This window comes from Mirounga angustirostris, unplaced genomic scaffold (genome assembly GCF_029215605.1).
Source record: "Mirounga angustirostris isolate CCGP_5_RB_7025 unplaced genomic scaffold, mMirAng1.0.hap1 SCAF_3, whole genome shotgun sequence".
In the NCBI taxonomy this organism is placed as follows: domain Eukaryota; kingdom Metazoa; phylum Chordata; class Mammalia; order Carnivora; family Phocidae; genus Mirounga; species Mirounga angustirostris.
The window spans coordinates 158068782-158095448 of NW_026991711.1; the positions used below are offsets into that span (position 1 = coordinate 158068782).

Consider the following 26667-nt stretch of genomic DNA (forward strand, 5'->3'; position numbering starts at 1 on the left):
AAAAAGGACGAGTTAGAAATGAGAAGTGTAGCAACGAACCATGCTTTCGGTTCATTAACTGGCCACACAATCTGTGCTTGAAGATACATGTATATTATTTCTTTCCTTGAGACCCAGTTTTTCAAAATGTTGTACCAAGGGCTCAGGAATTCACAGGATAAACACAGTTTTTCTTTCTGGGGCATCAATTTCAGTTGGTGACGGAGGGAGTTAAATCACTGAACTTGGTAAGTAACTTGAAGCAGTATTGTTACAACGACATAAACAAACAGATATATTATAGCTTGCACTGTAGCATTTGTGTACATCTTTTAAATAAATCTGAGACTTCAAACATTTTGTGTTTGCAGCGGATTACTCCACACTATCCCCCTCTACAAGGCCTACCAAACCTTCACACTCCCAAGCCCTAGGAGTAAGTTTTTACCCACCTATGCTCTTGGGGTGCCTTGGGCAAGTTTAATAAGTACTGCTCTTAGAAGCTTGGTAGGCTTCCCTGCAGCTGAACTGAAACAAAGACCGAAGAACCTTCAGCAAATGTGGCTGGTACACTAACATCAGGGCCAAGTTTATAGCTGAGTATTGATTTGTGGGTCTGTCCTTGGTTCCTCACTTGCCCACTGCATTGGTAAGCAATTTTGTAAAACTGGTCACTAGTCCGCAGAAAAATCAAAACTATTTTCCTGCGGAGGAATCGATACTCATTTATCACTCGACAAGGAAGAATATCTAAATCCATATCCCCATGATATCTGGCCAGTGGTATCATCATCTTTGTGTACGAAGGTCAGCACATTAGATCTAAAGGAAGAGGAGAGGGGAACTAACATTTATTGAGCCCCTACTATGAGCCAGGCACAGTGCCAGGTGCTGTACATTCCCTCACCAGCCCAGACACAATCCTGCACTCCTTTGTATGGTATCTGTACCTCATACAGGCTCTTACTATGGGACATGACACTAAATATTGAGGATTTGTTTGTCTGCCACTCTACTATAAACTCCTTGAGGGCAGGGTCCATTTCAATTCTTTTTTGTGTTCCAAGTACTCTCAGTGCCTGGTCACATCATACACCCTCAGTTACATTTTTATTAACTGAACTAAAATGATCTAACGATTAGGAAACTTAAGAAGCTAATGCCTTCATACACCAAAAATTCTTTCTCTAAATCATCTTGCACAGTTTCATCCTCCACTAAAGAAATACACAGCATAGCAGTGGTGTCAGTTTTTTGTTACGTGTTTAGGTCCTGGAACATTTCCAAGTCTCCCTCCTGACCCCCAACCCATTCCCCTGCCAAAAAGATAGGATCAGTCTACATAACATTTACCATATACACTTGCTGATTATCTTTGGCAAAGCACTCTTTTCAATAATATATTAAATATTCTATGAACTATATCTTTAAAATGAATCACTAAGTGTAAATGTCCCCTTTTCATCAACTTTAACAAGTGACAAAAAACAGGACCAGAGTCACACTACTCATAGAGGATCAAATATGCATTCTGAATTTCCAACTCTATAGCCTCAGGGTTGTTTTTCTTCCCTCCCCAAATCCAGTGTAATCAAAATATAGAAATTTCTTCTCATCACTTCACTTTAAAATACATATGAAGGGGTGCCTGGGTGGCTCAGTCATTAAGCGTCTGCCTTCGGCTGCGGTCATGATCCCAGGGTCCTGGGATGGAGCCCTGCATCGCATCGAGCCATGCATCACATCAAGCCCAGCATTGCATCGAGCCCCGCATTGCATGGAGCCCCACATCACATGGAGCCCCGCATGGAGCCCTGAATTGCATCGGGCTCTCTTCTCAGCAGGAAGCCTGCTTCTCCCTCTCCCACTCCCCCTGCTTGTGTTCCCTCTCTCACTGTCTCTCTCTGTCAAATAAATAAAATCTTAAAAAATAAAATAAAATGCATATGAAGTAGGCACTGTATAAACACACACACACACAGAAGAGGAAAAATAATTAGATACTAGGGGACTCATCAATGCACTGATTTAGAACTAGGTCAGATTTATGAATTCAAAGTTTTAAATCTAATCCAACTTCTCTCAAGTTCAAATGCACTTGACATTTATTATGTTGTGACTTCCTGTTTTTGTAGAAGAGCAGTTTCAAAAATGGTTCAATAAGCTCTGTGGACAACATCTAACTCCTGCAAGGCAAGTTTTGGAACATTTAGTGGTAAATGAATAGAGTACATATGCAATACATTTCTTAAGATGTGCATATTTTCAAAAACTCAGGGGAAAAAGTAGTTGGCCAAGTCTATCTGTGGTTTCATTGAATACTTAAAAATGAGTTAATGACATTGAGAGACACAAAGATACAGTTGGGTTTTCCCATCCAGTCTGCAGAACACATAGCTCTCAACCAGTGATGATAGAGCCCATAGGAAAGTATGCTCAATTTTTGTAGAAATGGAAAAGAATTAAGATTTAATGTCTGGAACTGTGGTGGTTGGATGCATCATTAACAAGAAAATAAAGAACAAAGCAAAAGAATCTAAAAATATTCTTGCGTGTTTTACATTTACTGTTTCTTTGCTTTGTAATTGCTAGTGCATGGCACAGGGTGAAAAATATGCTGGCAAATATCAAATCCACCAAAGAGCTCACTGGCAAGTCTTTTTTTTTTTTTTTAATTTATTTATCTATTTTAAGTAAGCTCTATGCCCAATATGGGGCTTGAACTCACAACCCTGAGATCAAGAGTCACAGGCTCTACTGACTTAGCCAGCCAGGCACCCTTCACTGGCAAGTCTTTAGGGGACTTGGTGAAAGTCTACAAAAGCTCTCCTTGACACACAAAAACTTTTATCCCCTACTTCCACTCCAGACCCTAAGTGACTCTGGGACATCACCAGGGTGTCTCTCAAGTGTTCGGGAGTAAATCAACACACACAACGTGCTGCTATTCTCTCTCAGGGCTTTGCTGGGTCCCCACTAAATCTGCTGAGCTTCTACAATGTTCTGCCAGCCCTATGGCTTTGCTAATGCTCTGCTGAAGCTCAGAGAGAAAATATCCTGCCCCAGTTTCACTCTCTTCCTATAAACCTCCAATGTGACAAGTGCCATGCTTCCTCTTCAGGCCACACAGTGCCAACACCATGCTCTTTTCCATGCCGAAATGCATACTCCATGCCTCTTTCAGGAGAGTTCACATCCACTGCATAGGCGTGAGGGGGAAGAGGGAGTGCAGGACAAGCAGGAGGAGGTCCCTTCACTCCCTCTACCCCCACCTTCCTATCTGGTTCTAGGAAACCACTTACAGAATTTCCTGTGGTGGAATGTGAATTGACACCACTTAACCAATCTCCGCTCAGATACAGCCAGAAGCATCCATGATAGTTATTGCCAGGAGGTTCATTTTAATTTGATAACTTGGTGTGGTTGAACAGAATTGAGGTCTCATTGTTGAAGACTGTAAGGAAAAGGAAATTAGAAAACATGAATAAAAATACAAATAAATCGTATTTGTTCTAATGATTCCTCAGACTATAATACACAGTGGTCAAATAATCAAAAGAAAGTCACACGATCAATAGGTACTCAATAGACAGAGAAAAAGCATTTGGTAAACTCAGCTCCCAGTGATGATTACAAAACAACTCTTAAAGCTAAAAATAGAAAAGTAGACACAGACCTGTACCCCCAAAACAAGTAATACATCAGATGTTAATAATAAAAAATAAATGAAAAGTAGAAGAAAACTTCCTTAATGTGATATTTGTTATATACCAAAAAATTAAAAGCAAACCTGTTTAATTAATGGTAAAAGATCAGAAGCATCTTCTTTAAATCAGGAACAAAGCCAGGAGGCTAGCTGTCATTGCTTCTATTCCACGTTTTTCAAGAGAACCAAAAGGAAAAAAACAAAATTATCACTCCTAATAGATAACATGGCAGTTTACAAAAACAATCTAAGAGAATTAACACAAAAATCATTAGAACTAGTAGGAGATTTCAGCTATGTTGCTGGATATAAAATACACAAAGAATCAATAGTGTTCCTATACATTAGCAGTAAGCAAATTTTTTTCATAAAAATCCAATAGTAAACATTTTGGATTTTAAAGGCTATGTGGTCTCTGTCCTAACTAATCAAATCTGCTATTGTAGTAGAAAAGCAGCTGAAGACAGGATGTAAACAAACAGACACAGCCGTGTTCTTCTTTACAAAAGAAGATTACAGGCTCGATTTGGCACACAGGCCATAATTTATAACTCGAGTCAGACACCATTGATGAAGTTAGAAAACATTACTCAAAAAGAAAAAATACCAGGGGCACCTAGCTGGCTCAGACAGTAGAGCATGTGACTCTTGATGTCCTGGTTGTAAGTTTGAGTCCCATGCTGGGTGTAAAGATTACTTAAAAAAATAAATAAATAAAATCTTTTTTTTTTTTTAAAGATTTTATTTATTTATTTGAGAGAGAGAGAATGAGATAGAGCATGAGAGGGGGGAGGGTCAGAGGGAGAAGCAGACTCCCTGCCAAGCAGGGAGCCTGATGCGGGACTTGATCCTGGGACTCCAGGATCACGACCTGAGCCCGAAGGCAGTCGCTTAACCAACTGAGCCACCCAGGCGCCCATAAATAAAATCTTAAAGAAAAAAAAAATACCATTTACTATAGCAACTCAACTGGAAGGTACTTATGAATAAATCTAACAAAATTTGTACAAAACCTATTTGGAAAAAATTATGAAACTTTATTGAAAGACGACGTTAAAGAAGATTTCAGTAAATAGAGGGGTACACCATCTTAATGGATGAGAAAAGTCAACGTTTCAAACATTTCAATATTTGCAAATTAATCTATTAATTCAGTGTAATTCCAACCAAAATACCAACAAGGCTTTTCATGACATCTGACAACCTGACTCCAAAATTTATGTAGAAGAACAAAAAACCAAGACCATTATGAAGTACAAGGTAGGAAGATATGCCTTAACAGATGTCAAGATTTATTATAAAATAACAGTAACTGGGCGCCTGGGTGGCTCAGTTGGTTAAGCTACTGCCTTCGGCTCAGGTCATGATCCTGGAGTCCCTGGATCGAGTCCCACATCAGGCTCCCTGCTCGGCGGGGAGTCTGCTTCTCCCTCTGACCCTCCCCTCCTCATGCTCTCTCTCTCTCATTCTCTCTCTCTCTCTCAAATAAATAAATAAAATCTTTAAAAAAAATTAATTAATTAAATAAAATAACAGTAACTAAGGTAATACAGTATTGGTAAAGAGACAGATATGATAAAAAGAATAAAATAAGGACCCCAGAAACAAACCCACTCATATGTGGAACATGATATTTAACACAGGTACCATTGTAGACCAGTGGGGTAAAGATTGAGTATACAATAAATGGTGCTGGAATAATTGTTTATTATATGGTAAAAACTGAAGTTATATCCTTACCTCCATCATACACAAAAATCAATTCTAGGTTGATTAAATATCTAAGTAGAAAGTCAAAGCTTTAAAACAAGTTAGATGGGATGCCTGGGTGGCTCAGTCCATTAAGCTAAGTGTCTGCCTTCAGCTCAGGTCATGATCCCAAGGTCCTGGAATAGAGTCCCACATCAGGCTCCTGCTCAGCGGGGAGCCTGCTTCTCCCTCTCCCACTCCCCCTGCTTGTACTCTCTCTGACAAATAAAATCTTTAAAAAATAATAAATAAATAGATAGATAGATATAGATATCTCAAATTAGAGAGCAATATGGAAGAATATCTTTAATACTGGGAGAAAAGGAAAGATTTCTTTTTTTTTTAAGATTTTACCTATTTTTTTTTTTGAGAGAGATAAAGAGAGAGAGCATGAGCAGAGGGAAGGGGCAGAGGGAGAAGCAGACTCCCTGCTGAGCAGGGAGACCGATGTAGAACTGCATCCCAGGACCCTGGGATCATGACCTGAGCCGAAAGCAGATGCTTAACCGACTGAGCCACCCAGGTGCCCCGAAAAGGAAAGATTTCTAAAACAAGACACAAAAAGCCCAAAACATAAGGGGAAAAAATTAAAATATTTAAACACATTAAAATAGAAAATTTCAGTACATCAAAATATGAATAATATTAAAAGACAAGCTATATGAGTACAGGTATTTGCAAAGCATATAACTAAAAAAAGGCTTAGTATCCAGGGCGCCTGGGTGGCTCAGTTGTTAGGCGTCTGCTTTCGGCTCAGGTCATGATCCCAGGGTCCTGGGATCGAGCCCCACATCGGGCTCCCCGCTCGGCGGGAAGCCTGCTTCTCCCTTTACACTCCCCCTGCTTATGTTCCCTCTCTCGCTGTGTCTCTGTCAAATAAATAAATAAAATCTTAAAAAAAAAAAGGCTTAGTATCCAAAATAAGATAGAAAAATAGAAAATAATCCAATAAAATAGTGTGTATTAGATACATTTTGTGGATTGTAAACTAGTATTTAATAATAAAAAATAGATTAGAATAGAGAACATCTGAGTACATACCACATATTAAAGATAAATAATACTTTGGGAAATTTTTGTTTCAGTTATATATCTATATGTGTATATGCATGTAAACATACTGGATCACAATATAAAATAAAGTTCTAAAAGTAGGTGACAGTTTTAAACACACTAAAATAGAAAATTAATAAAATATATAGGCTGTACAACAGTGTGAATGTGCTTAATGCTACTAAATAGTACTTAAAATGGTTTAAATGGTAACATTTTGTTATGTATATTTTACAACAATAAAAGATATATATATAAACAGATAATTCACAAAACAGAAAACTTTAGCCAATAAACAAAAAAGATGCTTGATCTCAGTAGTCAACAGAAATCTCAATGAATCAGTCATCAGACAAATAATTTAAAAGTCTGACAATGCCTCCAAGAGTAGACAAATGGATAAGGAAAATGTGGTATGCACACACACACACACACACACACAGGAATATTATGCAGGCATTAAAAAGGATGAGATCATACCCTTTGAGACAACATAGATGGACCTAGAGGGTATTATGCTAAGTGAAATAAGTCAGAATGAGAAAGACAAATACCATATAATTCCTCTCATATAAAAATGAATAAAGAAACAAAAAGCAGAATGAGGCCTATAAATACAGAACACAAACTGATGGTTGCCAGAGGGGATGGGGGTTAAGAGATGGGCAAAATGGGTGAAAGGGAGAGGGAGACCCAGGCTTCCAGTTATGAAATGAATAAGTCATGGGTATAAAAGGCATAGGATAGGGAATATATAGTCAATGATATTGTAATAGCAATGTATTGAGACAGATGTTCACTTGTGGTGGGTGAATTTAGCATAATGTATAAACTTGTCAAATCACTAAGTTATACACCTGAAACTAATGTAACATTGTGTGTCAACTATACTCAAATATAAACAAACAAACAAAGAAATAAAGTCTGACAACACAAATGTTGGTAAAAATGTAAAGCAACAAGAATTGTCCTATCTGCACCTGGGATTATAAACATTTATAATTTAGTAACATCTAGTGAAGTCACCAGCAATTCTACTTCCACATGTGAACAAGGAGAAATGCTCACTGCAGCATGTTTATAATAGTGAAAAAAAAAATGAACACAATCTAAATGTTCACCAACAAGAGAATGGATAAACAACAATTAAATACTGTACAACAATGATAGTTAATGAACTAGTCTCATGCATCAACACGGATAAATCCTCAAAACATACATTATGCCAACAAAGCTGTAAAAGTATACAACTGTATGATATATTTCATTGAAGTTTGAAATATTCAAAAGAATACTCCATAGTAGTAGAAATATAAATGTATTCATTGGGGAGCCTGGGTGGCTCAGTCGGTTAAGCGTCTGCCTTCGGCTCAGGTCATGATCCCAGGGTCCTGGGATTGAGCCCCACGTTGGACTCCTTGCTCAGCAGGGAGCCTGCTTCTCCCTCTGTCTGCCATTCCTCCTGCTTGTGCTCTTTCTCTCTCTGTCAAATAAATAAATAAAAACTTAAAAAAAAATTAAACATATTCATTAGAATGGTAAATATCAAGGGTACCTGGGTGGCTCAGTCAGTTAAGTATCCGACTCTTGATTTTGGCTCAGGTCATGATCTCAGGGTTATGAGATTGAGTCCTGAGTCAGACTCCATGCGGGGTGTGGAGCCTGCTTAAGATTCTCTCTCTCCCTCTTCCTCTGCCCGTCCCCTCCCCTCTCTCCTTCCCTCTCTAAAAAACAAAAAAAAACAGAAACAGAATGGTAAATATTGAATTGAGGGCAATGATTGCCTTTGGGGAAGGAAAGGAAGGGAGAGAGATGGGGTCATGGAGAATATAGAGAGGCTTGAATTTTATCTCTAAAATTTTACTTCTTGAGCTGGGTGGTTGGTACACAGATCATTATTTATTCTTTAATCTTTTTGTTTTTGCTTGCATGATTGAAATATTTCATTAATTAAAAAAGAAGAACTGGTCAACAAGAGATCTTTGACAGTTAATTCTCTGCCCAGCACTGTGCTAGGCAATGAGACACATAATTCCAAGATAATAGAATGCTCACGACAGGCACTCAATAAACATTCAATTCATTCATGAAATGAATGACTGTAAGATAAGACACAGTCAATTCCTAATTGCAGAAACTAGGATAATAGGCATGAGCCAAATGGAGAAATGTGCCTCATTCTCAGTGGTCACTAAAAGAGCAATTCAGAAAAAGAGGCAGGTTTTGGGAATAGAGACAATGAGCTCAGTTAAGACGGAGGTGCCCTTGAGACATCCAAGTCAGGAAATATGTAGCTAGAGTTGGATAGGTGGGAGGAGATTCACATTTGAGATTGGCAGCATATGGTTGATAATGAAAGCCATGGGAGCAAAGGAGATAATAAAGGGAACAGGAAAAAAAAGACGAGAAAGGAGGCTCTGAGGACAACTAACATTAAGAATGGGGAACGAGCTGGAAAAAAAGAGGCTCTCAATATACCAACTCCTTGAAAAAGAATCCTAAGGTGAAACATCCTAAATGCTGCCAAAGGACATAAACTTTTCATATTTTTTAACTTTCTGTTATAAGTGAATTTTAAACAAATACTAAAATAGAGGGAATAGCAAAATGAACTCCCCTTTACCCATCACCTGGTTTCAACAATTATCAACTCACGGATACTTTTATTTCTTCCATACCCCCATCCACTACATCACCTTTTATTCTGAAGCAACCCCAGACATCCTATCATTCCATCTACAGCCATTTCATTATGGTTCCTTAAAAGGTAATGACTCTTCCTAAACATAATCACAATATCATTATCATAACTTAAAAAATCAACAGTAATTTTTTTAAAAGATTTTATTTATTTATTTGACACAGAGAGAGGGAGTGAACACAAGCAGGGGGAGCAGCAGGCAGAGGGAGAAGCAGGCTCGCCGCTGAGCAGGGAGCCCGACATGGGCTTGATCCCAGGACCCTGGGATCATGACCTGAGCTAAAGGCAGACACTTAACCGACTGAGCCACCCAGGCGCCCCAACGGTAATTTTTTAATATCAAATATACAGTAGTTGTTAAAATTTCCAATCATTTCATAAGGGTCATAAATTTATTTTACAGTTTGTTTGATTAAAGCTTACATATTGCTATTGGGTGATAATGTCTTTCAAAACTGCAAGTTCCCCATCCTCTGCCTCATCATCTTTTTTTTTTCTTGCTATTTTATTTTTTTTTTTAAGATTTTATTTATTTTGGTGGGGGGGAGACAGAGGATGAGCGAGGGGAAGGGGCAAAGGGAGGAGAAGCAGGCTCCCCGCTGAGCAGGGAGCCCAATGCGGGCTCGATCCCAGGACCCTGGGATCATGACCTGAGCCGAAGGCAGACGCTTAACTGAATGAGCACCCCAGGTACCCCTTTTCTTGCTATTTTAAACAGCAATTTTAAAGTCCAATTGAAATAGGTTAGGACAATAAAGAGGTCACCCCCATATTCCCTAGAGAGTCATTTTGATGGAAGATGCTTGAGTGGGGTAGCCAAGCTCATTTTTTAACTGAAATGGGAACTCAGATTTACTTAGATTATGGTTGCACAGAGCACCATCTTGCACTAAATGAAAAGCTTTAATTTTTTTAGACTCTCATGAACAATCCAGAAGTGCTATAGGATAACTTTTACCACTACAATTATTTCTTCTGACAAAGTAAGGACCAATCATTAAGCCCTTCTTTAAAGAACAGAAGAAGGATGCCTGGGTGGCTCAGTTGGTTGGGCGTTCGCCTTTGGCTCAGGTCATGCATGATTCCAGGGTCCTGGGATCAAGTCCCGCATCGGGCTCCTTCCTCAGCGGGGAACCTGTTTCTCCCTCTCCCTCTGCCTGCTACTCCCCCTGCTTGTGCTCTTGCACTTTCTTTCTCTCTCTCTCTGACAAAAAAATAAAAACCTTAAAAAAAATAATGAAGAAATTGGCTCTGGAGGTATCCCTTTTATACTGACAGATTTTCTGAGGATTTATATTTCCTAAATGAAGCAACCACAAATTGATTTGACTTTAGACAGTTGTGCTCAGTAAAAACCATTAACCTAACAATAAATTCAGAATAATTTTGAATTATTTACTAAAACTGTAGATAGCAATCCAGACCCACATAGTAGTTCTTAACACATACATGACAGTCTTGGTTTTTAAGGCAATAATGGAATTTTACTTTTAGTATTTTGTAGTCTTTTTTTAAATATGCTTAAACATATGTTCATTTTAACAAGTTTCCATGAGTACTTAGAAATGCTTACCACACAACTACCATGGGGTTCCTCACTGATTCTGAATTCTGGTTTTCCATGTAAGTCAGTATCTTTAAAATTCTTATTGTTTAAAATTCTTATTGTTTAAAATTGAATTTCTGTGTAATGCACTGTTTGGGGTATAAATTGTGAACTTTTTCTTCTTGTGGTTCTGAGAGTTTTCAGTGCTGTTACACACAACCCATTTTACCTTCTCATCCATGGCAACTGCTTTGCATTTGTAATGGTATCTAAACTGAGATGATACAATAGAGTGGTCAGTCTCCGTGCAGGGCCCCGGCAGCTCGGACATGGTGACTTATGAACAGAAGACATCACCTAGAGACTGGAGCTGAAGAATGTAATCGACTTTGTCAGGAGTGTATATACATGAGGCACTGAGAGAAATAACTGAGAGGCCCTGAGGTGGGGACACAGATGGAATGAAGGTCCTATGATTGGGAGATGGGTGTAATAAGCTATCAGTACCCAAAAGTCACTGAGCCCTGGACCTTGAATTTACAGGTGCTCTAGTGATCAGGACTTCCTTGGTTGCAAGTCCAAGTGATAAGAACCAAACTCATCCAAAATCTATAAAGAACTTATAAAGCTCAACACCCAAAAAACAAACAATCCAGTTAAGAAATGGGCAGAAGACATCAACAGACATTTTTCCAAAGAAGACATTCAGAAGGCCAACAGACACATGAAAAGATGCTCAACATCACTCATCAGCGAAATACAAATCAAAACCAGGATGAGATACTACCTCACACCTGTCAGAATGGCTAAAATTAACAACACATGAAACAACAGATGTTGGCGAGGATGCGGAGAAAGGGGAATCCTCTTACACTGTTGGTGGGAATGCAAACTGGTGTGGCCACTCTGGAAAACAGTATGGAGGTTCCTCAAAAAGTTAAAAATAGAACTACCCTATGATCCAGCAATTACACTACTAGGTATTTACCTTTGGGTAAATGGATAAAGAAGATGTGGTAGGGGCGCCTGGGTGGCTCAGTTGGTTAAGCAACTGCCTTTGGCTCAGGTCATGATCCTGGAGTCCCATGATCGAGTCCTGCATCGGGCTCCCTGCTCGGCAGGGAGTCTGCTTCTCCCTCTGACCCTCCTCCCTCTCATGCTCTCTGTCTCTCATTCTCTCTCTTGCAAATAAATAAAATCTTAAAAAAAAAAAAAAAGAAGATGTGGTATACACATACAATGGAATACTACTCAACCATCAAAAATGATGCAATCTTGGGACACCTGGGTGGCTCAGTCAGTTAAGCTTCTGCCTTCGGCTCAGGTCATGATCCCAGGGTTCTGGGATCAAGTTCCACATCGGGCTCCTTGCTCAACAGGGAGCCTGCCTCTCTTTCTGCCTGCCACTCCCCCTGCTTGTGCTCTCTCTCTCTCTCTCTCTGACAAATGAATTCAGGGGGAGTGGCAGAGGAAGAAGCAGGCTCCCCACTGGGGCAGGAGCTTGATGGGGTACTCGATCCCAGGACCCTGGTATCATGACCCAAGCCAAAGGTAGCTGCTTAACCAACTGAGCCACCCAGGCATCCCAAATAAATAAAATCTTTATCAAAAAAAATGAAATCTTGCCATTTGCAATGACATGGATGGAGCCAGAGTGTACTATGCTGCATGAACTAATTCAGAGAAAGACAAATACCAGATGATTTCACACACATGTGGAATTTAAGAAACAAAACAGATGAACATATGGGAAGGGGGGAAAAGAGAGAGGGAAACAAACTGTAAGAGACTCTTATCAATAGAGAACAAACTGAGGGTTGATGGAGGGAGGGGGTGGGGGATGGGATAAATGGGTAAAGGGCATTAAGGAGGGCACTTGTGATGAGCACTGGGTGTTATATGTAAGTGATGAATCACTAAACTCTACTCCTGAAACCAGTATTACACTATATGTTAAATAACTAGAATTTAAATTAAAAATCTGAAGAAAAAAAAAAAAGGAACCAAACTCAAACTGGTCTAAGCAAAAAAAGAAAAGGAAATCATTGGTCACTTGATAGAAAAGTCAGAGGCTCAAACAATGTCATCAGGCCTGTTTTTTGGTTTTTGTTTTCCTCTCCATTTCCTGCTTGGTATTTTTCTGCTTTGACTTCTTAGCCCAACTTTCTACAGGCCCCAGAAGCTCCAGGCTCACATCAACCTGACTCTGGCAATCTCAGCAAAAAGCATAAATTTCTTTTCACTTCGTTAAAATAGGATTGGAGCTCACGGCCTCAAACTGTGTCCCCACTCACACATGAACCAATCAATGATGCAATGATGAATGGAAGCGCGCCCAAGCCAGGAACACAAAGGACGGTGTCTACCTTATTCATAGGACATGAACTGAAAGGAAAGCAGCAGCCCCTCCTGGGAAATCAAGACACATCTTCCAGGAGGAGGGGAGAGCAAGCGATGAGCAGACAAAATGGCACAGGTGTACAATAGCCATGATGTGTAAAATCTGTGTTGTTTTTAAGCTCTTAACAAGTCGGGTAGGGTGCGGAGTGAGAGTGGAAGACAGATGGGGCCAGTGTAATCATGGTTCCTAGTGCAAAAGGAAGGGTTTAAATGTAGAAGGAGGAATGAATGTGAGAGCAGAGAGCTAAACATGGGGAGATCTGGAGGTACTGACTAGGCTGCCCAGACATTCTAAGTGGAAGGACTGTCGACTAGAAGAGGGGAAGGCAGATTCAGAAAATATACCGGTTAATATGTTTTGGTTACATGCGACAGGAAGCACGAATGGTAACATTCCATTATGCCAGTAGAGGATCCCAGAGTTGGTTGGCACAGCGACATGATGATATCGGGTCTCTGGGATGGCTCTGGTGTGATTCTCCTCGCTTTCCCCTCAAGGTTTCAAGATGACTGCCACAGCGCCAAACATTGTGTTCTCACACATCAGCGTTCAAGGACAGGAAGAAAGTGAGGGCATGGGCTCTCTTCCTGCCTGTCTCTCTTTTATCAAACACACACACACAAACACACACACCTTTTCTAGATACTCAGCAGGTTTCCTTTCATATTCTAATGGCGTGTTTGAATCTATGTCCAGGTTCTTATTGCAACGAAGGCTGATGGTCAAATAGTATTTAGCTCTTTTGGTGGGTAGAATGCCATGCCAACAAGGAGAAGATCGACTGAACAAAAATGAGGGCCAGGGCCCGTGGCTCAGCCGGGCACACGCTGCCCAGTACAGGAGGCAGGGCTCCATCTGACCAGGACATGCTGCCACAACTATTCTTTCCCTCTCTCTGTCCTCTGGGTCCTCACACCCTGGATCATTCATGAGAGCAACTGGCTCTGTAGTCCTAAATCATCAACATAATTGCTTGTAAATGGTATATACATTCTCACAAACTATGAAATACCTAGGAATAGGAATATTTTTATTAAAAATTTTCATGGTATATAGGGGCGCCTGAGTGGCTCAGTCGTTAAGCGTCTGCCTTTGGCTCAGGTCATGATCCCAGGGTCCTGGGATCGAGCCCCACATTGGGCTCCCTGCTCAGCGGGAAGCCTGCTTCTCCCTCTCCCACTCCCCCTGGTTGTGTTCCCTCGCTCACTGTCTCTCTCTCTGTCAAAATAAATAAAATCTTTTAAAAAAAAATTTGCATGGTATAATTTTTAATGCAAATCCAAGTTGAAAAGATACATATATTTGCACAGTTGCAGAAACATATTATGTTTTTAGATTTAAAAATGAATGCTGTAGATGTGTCTCCTGAAGCAAGGAAAACAACAGCAAAAATAAACTATTGGGACGGTATCAAACTAAAAAGCTCTGCACAGCAAAGGAAACAACCAACAGAACTAAAAGACAACCTCCTGAATGGGAGAGGGTATTTACAAATGACATATCCAATAAAGGGTTAGTATCCAAAATATAAAAAGAAATTATAGAACTCAACACCAAAAAACCGCCCCAAATAATCCAATTTAAAAATGGGCAGAAGACATGAACAGACATTTCTCCAAAGAATCCATACAGATGGCCTACAGACACATAAAAAAAAGATGCTTAACATCACTTATCATCAGGGAAATGCAAATCAAAACCACAATGAGATCATCTCACACCTGTCAGAATGGCTAAAATAAAAAACTAAAGGAACAAGTGTTTGTGAGGATTTGGAGAAAAAGGAACTCCTGTGCACTGTTGGAGGGAATGCAAACTGGTGCAGCCACTGTGGAAAACAGTATGGAGGGTCCTCAAAAAATTAAAAATAGACGGGGCACATGCGGGGCACAGTCAGTTGAGTGTCCAACTCTTGGTTTGGGCTCAGGTGGTAATCTCAAGGTGATGGGATGGAGCGCTGTGTTTTTAAAAAATTTTAAATAATTAAAAATAGAGCTACCCTATGATCTAGTAATCTCACTACTAGGTATTTACATAAAGAATACAAAAACACTGGGGTGCCTGGGTGGCTCAGTCGTTAAGCATCTGCCTTCGGCTCAAGTGATGATCCCAGGGTCCTGGGATCGAGCCCTACGTCGGGCTCCCTGCTTGGCGGGAAGCCTGCTTCTCCCTCTCCCACTCCCCCTGCTTGTGTTCCCTCTCTCGCTGTGTCTCCCTCTCTCTGTCAAATGAATAAATAAAATCTTAAAAAACAAAACAAAAGGAATACAAAAACACTAATTTGAAGGGATATGTATACCCTTATGTTTATTGCAGCATTATTTACACAGCCAAACTATGGAAGCAGCCCAAGTGTTTATCAATACATGAATGGATAAAGAAGATGTGGTGTATATATATACAACAGAATATTACTCAGCCATAAAAAATAATGGAATTTTGCCATTTGCAACAACATGGATGAATCTAGAGAGTATAACGCTAAACAAAATAAGCCATTCAGTGAAAAACAAATACCATATGATTTCATTCATATGTGGAATTCAAGAAACAAAACAAATGAAAAAAGGGAAAAAAAAGAGAGACAAACCAAAAAAAGGACCCTTCACTATAGAAATCAAACTGATGGTTACCAGAGGGAAGGTGGGTGGGGGGATGGGTGAAATAGATGAAGGGGATAAAGGAGTGCACTTGTCTTGAGCACTGAGGAATGTATGGAACTGTTGGATCACTATATTGTACACTTGAAACTAATAAAGCACTGTATGTTAAAAAATAAAAATAAATAAAAATGCATAGCGTAAGGGTATCAATCACAAATTTATAGGTTTAATATACTTACATTTTTTAAATCTCATGGAATTTTTCAGGGTTAATTACAGGACTCAAAAATTCGTCTAAAAAATAAAGTGTCAAAGAAAATGCATTAAGTAATTTTTTTAAAACTTTAAAATCTTAGCGTGAGCCTACTAGAAACCTTTGGTGGTAAGAAATCTTTTAATGGGGTTCAGAAATCCCTTAGGTTTTACCAAAGCATTTCCTTTTGATAAATTCAGGTAAAATTAAACTCAATATTCTTTTTGTTTAATGGGAAAAAATATACTTCCATCCATTTTTTGAAAACTATGTGATTTGTCCATTTGTTGAACAAGCGTGTCAGCACCCTGCTGTCTGCTGGACACTGTTCTAGATGTGCCGATAAGTGGTGAACAGAACAAACTAAATCCTTGCTCCATCTCTCTAGCCAGCCAGCTACCGAACTATCTTATGTCTACTTATATGCTAATGGGTGTTTTCAAATGGTACAATGTAGTTTGATTTGTTCTTTCTTGGCTGTATCTCTGGACTGCTTTATTATTTTTTTGCACTTTATTTAAAGAAGATTGATTTTATTTATTTATTTGACACAGAGAGAGAGAGCACAAGCAGGGGGAGCGGCAGGCAGACGGAGAGGGAGAAGCAGGCTCCCCACCAAGTAGAGAGCGTCTTGCGGGGCCGATCCCAACACCCTGGGATCATGACCTGAACTGAAGGCAGACGCTTAACTGACTGAACCACACAGGCGCCTCCGAACTGCTTTATTATTTAATAATAATTGTCACTTGTGTTCTCCAGGAAGCAGATGTCAAAATGAAGATAAAGGTGCCAGAGATTTGGGGCTGCCTGGGTGGCTCAGTCGGTTAAGCGTCTTCCTTCGGCTCAGGTCATGATCCCAGGGTCCTGGGATGGAGCCCTGTGTCAGGCTCCCTGCTCAGCAGGGAGTCTGCTTCTCCCTCTCCCTCTCTCTGACCCTCCTCCCCGCTTGTGCTCTCTCTCTGTCTCAAATAAATAAATAAAATCTTAAAAAAAATAATAAAGGTGCCAGAGATTTGTTGTGGCTGATGCCTATGGGAGCGGGAGCAGAGTAGGCAGGGAAAAGCTGCAGACCTCCATGTCAGTCTGACACCTGTGAGGAGAGAAGGAAGGAAGACAAGGGGAAAGAGCTCCAGACTGCACTACAGCTCTGAGGACATTTCCCTTAGCACACAGACTGCTCATACAGGGGCCCTGTGTTGGGCACAAATGGCCAGGCCTAGTGGCCCTGCCATGCTCAGTTATTGGCTGGTTGCTGCCTGGAAGGGGACTGGTCTCCACTCAAATGCTGTGGCAGATCCTGAGGGCGTTGCTGCTAGAGAGCTCACGGAGCCCTTCGCCGCTGAAAGGTGAGCTCTTTCTTGAAGCAAGGTCCAGGCAGAGTCTCCATGGCTGCCACACTATTGATGGAAGATTTCTATTTTTAAAAGCCATTTCTTCAAAATATTTTTTGTAGCCAACTTATAAAGACAAAAGAGCAGAGTGGCCTTATTTCCTGCTAAATTTAAGAGCTGTGAAAGAAAGCACAAATTCAACTGCATAGCGTTTTATAATTTTTGTATCTCCAAAAGCACAATAAACAGAGTTAAGAACAAGCAACCAAGCTGGAGAAAACATTTGAAATAGATAGGACAGGCAAATTAACAGTCTTTCGTTAGAGAAAATTCATACAAATTGATTTTTAAAAATTGATTAGATCCCAATAAGGATAATAGGTAAAGGGCATAACTAGAAAATTTACCAAAAAAGAAGATAAAAACAAGGGTGCTTGGGTGGCTCGGTTGGTTGAGTGTCTGATTCTTGATCTCAGCTCAGGTCTTGATCTCAGGGTCATGAGTTCAGGCCCTGCATTGGGCTCCTCACTGGGTGTGGAGCCTACTTAAAACAAAGATATAAAACAAATAGAATTGGAATATTTTCAACCTTACCAGTAATTAAAAATAAGTACTTTTAAACAAGATTTTTTTTAACTTAAGAAACTAACAAAGGTTTAAAAAAATGTATTACTCAGTACTTGTAAGAGTATGGTGAGTTATTCTTATACATTTCTGGGGATGGTGTAAATTGGTGATAATCTTGGACCCAGTATTTTCCCTTAAAAGAATATTTGTTGTCAAAAATAAAGTAGGAAAAAAGCTTCAGGCACAAAGATGTTATTTTAGTTAAGACTCTTGTGAGAAACTCAAGTGGTTTAAGCCAAAAAGGGGAAATTACATGTTCATATCAACAAACCATCAAGCCATGGAAAGTAGGGTTTAAAACAGGCTTCAGAGTAGACTAGATACAGGAACTCCACATCATTAAGTCATTCTCTCTCTCTGTCACTCTCTGTTTCTCTCTCAGTATCTCTCTCTCTCTCGCTCTCTGTTTCTCTCTCAGTATCTCTCTCTCAGTCTTTCTCTCTCTCTCTCTCTCACACACACACACACCCCCCACACACATACTCCATACCCCTTGTTCTCCAAGCTCTGAGAGAAAAACAAAATGAAAACAATGGTGTACATTAACAGTTAGGTATTGAAAGATGGTCTTTCTCAGCAATAATCAAAGTGTTTAAAAGGAGCCCATGTACAGTCTCTCCACATGGTGGAGAACAAGGGAGGCACTCACTTTGGGATCACATTTTTACATCTTGTGTTCAAAGAGAAGGAGACTCTGCTCTACTCAGCCTGGGTCACAAGCCCATCACTGAACCAGTTCATGGCCAGGTTTCCTTGTTCCATCTCTCTTTCAATAACCCCACCTGCCACAGTCTTATTTTAGATCTTCATATTCTCTCACCTAGACTGTCTGTGTTATCTCCTAAAAGGTCTCACCACCCTTCCCCTCACATGCTATGCACACCCCATTAATCCATCCTTTGCCCTGTGACTGGTGTTGTTTGCTTTTTTCCCTAAAGCACAAATCTGACTGGGTTCACTCTTTTGCAGTAACTTTTCACTGGCTCCCTATTGCTTTCAGGATAAAGTCCATAAGGCTGCACAATCTCACTCGACATCCTTTTCTCCCTCTGTTCTCTTGGACATCCACCATCCAGGCAGACACACGGCCATTTCCCAGGAATCTCTGTTCTTTGGCACGCTCTGTTTTACTCACCAGTCGGGGCAACCTGCTCTGAGCAAGTGACAGCCCAAGGCCATCTTGTTTCTGTTCCACACCAGGAGCCTTTTGCTTTATGCCCTGTGGCTGCTCTAACCTCACAAGGTAGGACATCCATGAGAACCTGCTGTTAAGTTAATTAAACAAGGAGGCCATTAGACTGAAATGACTCTAACGTGTGGCAGCCTGGTAAGCAAACCAAAATCTAAACCTATAAATGCTCAAGGTTAAGAAATGGAAACCTAAGGACAGCCAATCACAAACAGCCAACTAGGCTTTAAGCTATAGTCAAACAAATAATTTCCTTGCTTCACATCCACATCTTCTCTATAAATACCTTTCCACAGTGCCTGGTAGCAGAACGCTCCTAGTCGCTTCTGGTTTGGTGCTGCCTAACTGGAATCAATTTTTGCTCATATAAACTCTTAAAAGTGTTAATATGCCTCAGTTTATCTTTTAACACTGCTCAACTGTCAGATGAACACATGCCAAAAAGCCCAGAATAATGACAGCCTCTGAGACCACCCTTGACCCACTAGAAGACTGGAGCCAATGAATAAATGCTTTCCCTTTTTGTTCCCTAAGAGGATAATTTTGAGAAACATTTCATAAAGCTCCTCAAAAGATCCCACAGGACTGAACACCAGTCACCCATACCAGCACCAGCCTCAGTGGCCACAGCCATGTACTGGCTGATTCTTCCCTGCTTCACTTCCTCTGGAAGCACAATCCCAATTAATCTACCTGAACTCAAATCTTTGCCTCAGGATCTGCTTTGGAAGAACCCAGGCTAACAGACTAAGCTACTTCCAGGCCAACAACTTCCTGGAAGATCATACTCTGACCAAATCAGGATGGAATCCCCAAAGTCTGAGGCAAGAAGAAAGACTATGGGGAGACAACTGCCTTGTTCCAATATCAGACTTGAACTTAGAACTGGGGTCCCAACAAGCCCAATCTCAGAGCAGTCTGGCACTCAAAGAAACAGGTCAGCACACAAACTTCAGTAAATAAAATCATTACTATTATCTCTCTCAAAAAAGCATCAAGGATGTGAAAGTATATTTCTGATACAAAACAAAATACTATTGGGCACTTGGGTGGCTCAGTCAGTTAAGCGCCTTTGGCTCAGGTCATGATCTCAGGGTCCTGGGATCGAGCCATGCGTCAGGCTCCCTGCTTCGTGAGGAATCTATTTCTCCCTCTCCCTCTGCCCCTGCTGCCTCTCTCTAATAAATAAATAAAATCTTAAAAAAGAAAAACATTCTTTTTAAAAATCCTCTCTCACTGCCACACTTTCTGTGACCTCCCCATGGAAAAGAACTGCCCCTCCAGGCCATATTCTCTCTCCTGACCTTCAGCTCTGAATTACAAAACTCTTTAGTAGGACACGATGTAGTTCTGGACTTTTCCTTTCTCCTCCTGCCCCCTTGCTCCTCCCTCTTTCTCCTCTGCAGTCAATAAATCTTGCCCTTTTTCCATGAAACTACCCCACCCCATCTCCTCTTCTCTGTTCCATCGATTTTCTACCATTGTCCCAGTTTTGCCTCACAAGGGCAAGAAACCAATCTAGCAAAGACAGAATCTCCCTTAGCACTCAGGGGAAAGGAAAGGTGGAGATTGCTAGACTCAAAATTCTCCTGTGTGGGCAAAAGAGGCTGCGAACACTTGACTTTGATACATTTGTTCCTAGTCACCCAATATATTAGCTAAACACAGAGGTAGGTGCATCTCAAGGTTCCTTATTCCTTTACAAGGAAAAGAATAAAGATGAGTGAAGAAAACAGTCTTTAGAGATTGAAGTTAACAGAGGAGTTATCTTGGTCGATGGTCAATCTACCTCCCTGTAGTTTTGGGTTATGTGTTAAGTATTTTTATATTCATTAAATCCCTTAATATATCTTTGTGACTAAAAAATTGTCTGGTGGGCGCCTGGGTGGCTCAGATGGTTAAACGTCTGCCTTCGGCTCAGGTCATGGTCCCGGAGTCCTGGGATCGAGTCCCGCATCGGGCTCCCCACTCTGTGGGAAGTCTGCTTCTCCCTCTGCCTCTCTCTCTCTCCCTCTCATGAATAAATAAATAAAAATCTTTAAAAAAAAAAAAAAAAACAAAAACAAAAATAAAAAATTGTCTGGTAATTCAGATATTCCCAGAATTGCTGGAGTAGGGACTATCTTATGCTGCAATATTCCCATAATGCTAAATGGGAGGTGGGGGATTAATAGAAGATGACCTGTATCAGCCTGCCAGCACTAGAAGTCAGATTATAATCACATGCTGTCTAGAGAACTCAAACTCAGGGCCATGTGAGCATCATGGAGCTATGATCACTAGACACTTCCAACTCAACTCTAGGGCTTGATCTGCCATACAGGTGAGATGGGTGTCCCAGGTCAAGGTGTACGCTGTGCAGGAAAGAACTTGCCAGGATCTACCTCCCTATTTCTCCTTTTCCAAGGCTAGTAAATCTCTTTCTACTTCGCTCTTTCTTTTGATAGATGAATACCTTTAGTCAGGCCTTGTCCTATCAACGGGTGGGGGTAGCCAGGAGGGGATGTGGCTTAGGCATCGCTTTCACAAAGGGCCTCAAGTGGAGGAGGCTATTCAGACAGCCAAGGAATACTGGGGCTGAAGAAAGACATCTATTATATGCCTTATGCTTGAACCCCAATACCATTCCACACTGCATGAGTGTACCATGAAAGAATAATTTAATAAATCCTATAATTATCTTGTGAATAGCAAATTATATTGTATTATATGTTAAAGTGTTAATTGTCTCAATGTAAACATTTAAAATAGCACAATTTTTTTACGTCTGTTTTGCATATCTTTGTTTCTTTTTAATGAGTGGGAGTAACTTAGGCCTCAGATTCTAAGCTGTTCTGGGTCAAGTAGCTCTTGTCTGGACATTATGTCTTTAAAGATGGACTTTGGGGGCGCCTGGGTGGCTCAGTTGGTTAACCATCTGTTTTCAGCTCAGGTCATGATCCTGGAGTCCCAGAATAGAGCCCCACATTGGGCTCCCTGCTCAGCGGGAAGTCTGCTTCTCCCTGTGTCTCTCCCCCTGCTTGTGTCTCTCTCTCAAATAAATAAATAAAATCTTTAAAAAAAGATAAAGATGGACTTTGCAGATCTCTATACTGCTCAGCTATATGTTAACTAATTAGCAAAAGAGAGAAATTAAACAATTACTACCTGAGTGCCTACTCTTTGTAAGATGGTGGGCAAAATGAAAAAGTAAAGGACATAGTTCCTGTCCTCAAAAAGTTTACATTCCAGAGAGAGAGATAGACATTAAGCATGGAATCACATAATTAATGTAAAATTATGTTCATGGTAAGTTACAATAGGGGAATTTGATCTTTGGTTGGAATCAGAAAATTATTCATGAAGAAAGGACAGATACCTGAGAGGAGAACAGAAATAAAGTAGGAAAAGTGGCAAGGATGGGGAGGAGCACCCTGGGGAAGGGAAGAACATGTTCAAAGGCCCTGAGGTAAGAGGGAGCAACACAGATTCGAGATTTTTTTTTAAAAGATTTTATTTATTTATTTGACAGAGAGAGACAGAGTGAGAGAGGGAACACAAGCAGGGGGAGTAGGGGAGGGAGAAGCAGGCTTCCCACTGAGCAGGGAGCCCGATGCAGGGCTCGATCCCAGGACCCTGGGATCATGACCTGAGCTGAAGGCAGAGGTTTAATGACTGAGCCACCCAGGCACCCCACAGATTGGAGATATTGAAAGATGGTCTGAGCCACCGGAGCAGAAAGCCAAAGAGAACAGGGTCTAGATGAGGCTGGTTGAGGGATATTACTTTGAATCTCCAGGGTTTTGATAGGGGTGAGTCATCTCACTGCTGTCCACACATACCGCCTTCAAAGCCCTACCCAGAAAACCACTGCTCCCTACCCCCATATCCAAATCCTCATCATCTTTCAGAGCTCAACTTGAGCCTGAGCTTTCCAGAATAAACCAATCACTTGAAAGTCCTGAAGCAGGACTTTATCCCTGTGTTTCAGGCTTTGAACAGCAATAAAACTGAGAAGTAATGTAACTGAGGAAAGTGTTGTCCAAAGGAATAGAATTCAAACAATATTAAACGAGTTTACAGAAGCAGACAGAAAATAAGGAAATACACCCACACAGGAAATTTTTTAAAGTTTTTCCAGATAAGGGGACTTTTTATTCATTCAGAGCAACAGTTTTGAGTTAAGAGGGGAGTTTTCACATATAAATACTGCAATGCGTGCCAAGGGATGTGGTGTAAAGAGGGATTATAAAAAAGCTAAAGTAGAGAATCAACAAAACCAAAATTTGTCTCTTTTAGAAGACATTTTAAAAAATAGACAAAACTCTGGCAAATTGGTAAAGAAAGAGAGCATAAATAGGCAATATTAGGAGTAAAAAGGGAACATGACATAAATACAAGGATTTTTAAAGATAAGAGAATACTAAGAACATCTTTCTGGCAATAAACCTGAAAACAGATTAAGTGCATAACTGACTAGAAAAAAATATAATTCTTCAAAACTAATTCAATAAAAAAATTAAGTAGAGACTATATAACTGGAATTAGGCAGAGAAAGTAGACTTGACCTCAAATAATACAGTGCCAGTTTAGCACAAATGACAGAAAAGGCATTCAGGAATTCCTTTAAGAAGCAAAATGGGTCTTTTTTCCCCCATGCCTATCTGTAATGCACAAAAAGAAGACTTAGTAACTGGGATTATCAATGACGAGGCAGCTTTTTTCCCTCACATTAGTATCTTGTTGGCCTGCAAGTTTCCAGAAATTTCCACTAATAATATTACCCGTAAGGCCCTCTATTTTAAGCAGGTGTGGGCATTGTCAGTGGCCTCAAGCATTATGGTGGCATTCTGAAACTTTTTGGTCTGCAGGACATTTCTGAATAGCAGTGGCTCTCTTGAAAGGAGTCTCAGACGATACTAGACAAATTAGCAATAATTACAGTACAATTATGCTCTAGTGTAACAATGTCATGTTACTATTTGAACACACCCTCTTACTGCCTAACCATGCTCTGTTATATATTTTTGAGGCAATGACCTTATGTCTCACATCCAAGCAACAGAAGAGCTTCCTTTCCACCTGTCTTACCCATGGCAAGTTCTATGCCATTATGTGTCATGTCACACAACCCCCTCAGCCCACTCCAGTTGACAGATGTCAGATAAATATATGTATGCTGAATCCCAGGAAGAATTACCATTACACATTAGTGTAATGGTAATTACACATTCCACCTACCCTTTTATGACAATACCTTACACCTTACATAGCTGAGAACTGCCAGGAGCTCCCGGCAAGCCAACCTGCCACAGAGATTTGTTCCCAGAACCTGGCATACACCTTATCGGGGGTCAATGAGATGACCGTAGACAGCATTTTCCCCCATTTTAATAGTTATTAAATGTATCTTCAATATGTATTAGGAAGAAATGTAACTAGCACCTCCAATTTGGATTTTCGCAGATATTAATTCAATAGAACCAGCACAGCAGAAAATGGGGAAACAGCAGTAGAATGTGAATTTGGTATTAAAGATGCACACACGTTCTTAGGAAGAATGAGGACGTTTACATATTTTTAGCAAAGCAGTAAACCAAGCACAGCCTTCACACAACCTGGGAAAGGAAGAGGCATACTCACAAGCAGCTGAATCTGTGTTCCATTTTGTTACAGAGACATGTGCAGAAGGACTGCCTATCATGGCAACCAGAGGCAGGAGAAATTGCCAAATCCTGCAGAAGAGTTGAAAGAAATCTCAAAGCACCAAGATGCTGGTGCGACTGATCCATGATGGCATGGCACTGTCATGCGTCACAGGGCTTTCTTTCTTGCTGGGACGTACAGGAATGGTGAACCTCACAGTCACGATGTCTTTGATTTGATCAAATTGCCCCAAATTCCAAAAGCCACAGTCACGTTTGGCTGTCCCGTGGAGCTGCCAGTGCCGACCAAGCAGGATGGGAGGAAATGCTGCCACGAGGGAAGAGGAGGCAGTACAGTGAGGACAGGCCTCATGCACCTGGCCCTGGGTGACAGCAGAGGGCGAACACTGGAACCGCGTTACGACTGATGTGGAGGAAACCTCTAAGTATAAAACAGAGTAGTTAGAGATGGAATATAGCAAACAAAGCCGTGAATTCTAGAACTAGCAGCCCTGCCTCTGCCCTACGCTCACTAGGTGTTTCTTCTCCTCAGGGATGATATACAGAGAATTAATAATCCCTAACACTGCCCAAAAAGAAGGCCCTGGAAGGGCTCCTGAGGGGCCCTGCTAGAGCAGGGGTGGCCCCTCTCGTTGCTAAATGAGGGGCCCCGGGGTCCTGGAGAAGGGCAATGGAAAAGCACTGGGGAGGAAGGGAGAGACTATGGGCAACACTGTTTACAAATTAGTGTGGAAATATTTTAGTATTTAGAAAATCACTGTGGCCACACTGGTGCTTACCAAGTGAAGAGACTCGTGCTAATACGCTTTCTTCCCACCTTTCTCCTTCTCTGTACAACATGGAGAGACTGTACTACAATGTGGAAAGCAAGAGCCAGGCTGTGGACTCTGCTGTGGGTCGGAATCCCTGCTGGATGACCTTAAGCAAGTCATTAACTTCTCAGAGTCTCAACTGTTTGATTTATGTAATGGAGAAAGCACTCGATTCTATAGGTTTCTTGGAATTAAATGAGATAAGGTGGGTATAATGCTTAAGCATGGTGCCCAGCACATAGTAAATTCTCCACAAACTGCAGCTATGGCATAGTTATCTGTTTCTCCCGCACAGAGGAACCCAGGTACCTTACCCAGGCATGGGTGGGTGACTCACATTAGCTGGGCCACACTGGAGATTTGGGTTTTTGGGTTTGACTGCTGATAGCCATTAAATACAATCACAACGAGAACATCTGGTTTCAATTGAAATTCTAGTCCCTGTGTTCTGTGAATCAGTTTAGGGTTTCTTCCCCCCCCCCCCCCAAAAAAAAAAAAACATTGAAAGCTTTGTACTAAATTTACCATTTCTAAGTGGGTTAAAGTATGTTCTTTATTTAAAAACAAATAGGCCCCAGGACAGTATGGGAGAAAGCTATCTATTTTGGCAAGTTGCCTTTCCATTAAGTGCATATTACACAGTCAACTCACCATGGCAAAGCAGTTGAGACATTTCTCACTGACCTTTCTGGCCCCAATTATCTAATGCTCAGCAAAGCTTTTATGGAAAATATCACCATTTATAGCTAATGGGTGAGCTGGGCACTGTTTGTGTCTTTAAAATATGCCTCCTCATCTTATATAATGCTCACTTAGTACTATTTTTTACTATTATACATTCTATTACAGTGAACATGCTTGTAGTTTTGTCTTTGTGCCTTTGTCTAATTATTTCCTTAGAAATTCTTAGAAATAGGATGCCTAGCATAAATGGTATACAGATTTTTTTAAATTAAGTATATACTGCCTTCCACAAAGTTTTTACCAATCTACACTTTTAGCAGTAGTATATGAGAGTATCTTTCTTCATGCTTTCATCAATATTTAAATCTTTACCAAACTGGTAGGTGAA

At 40.6% G+C, this 26667-nt stretch overlaps 1 long non-coding RNA gene across 1 annotated transcript; it reads right to left on the reverse strand.

Annotated features, from left to right (window-relative positions):
- Positions 1 to 8421: 8421 nt before the first annotated feature.
- Positions 8422 to 26090, reverse strand: LOC135363908 (uncharacterized). Its single transcript, XR_010410258.1, has 3 exons — positions 24761 to 26090; positions 17730 to 17863; positions 8422 to 16032 (listed from the first exon to the last, which is right to left on the reverse strand). It is a non-coding gene; the product is annotated as an uncharacterized LOC135363908 (long non-coding RNA).
- Positions 26091 to 26667: the final 577 nt, after the last annotated feature.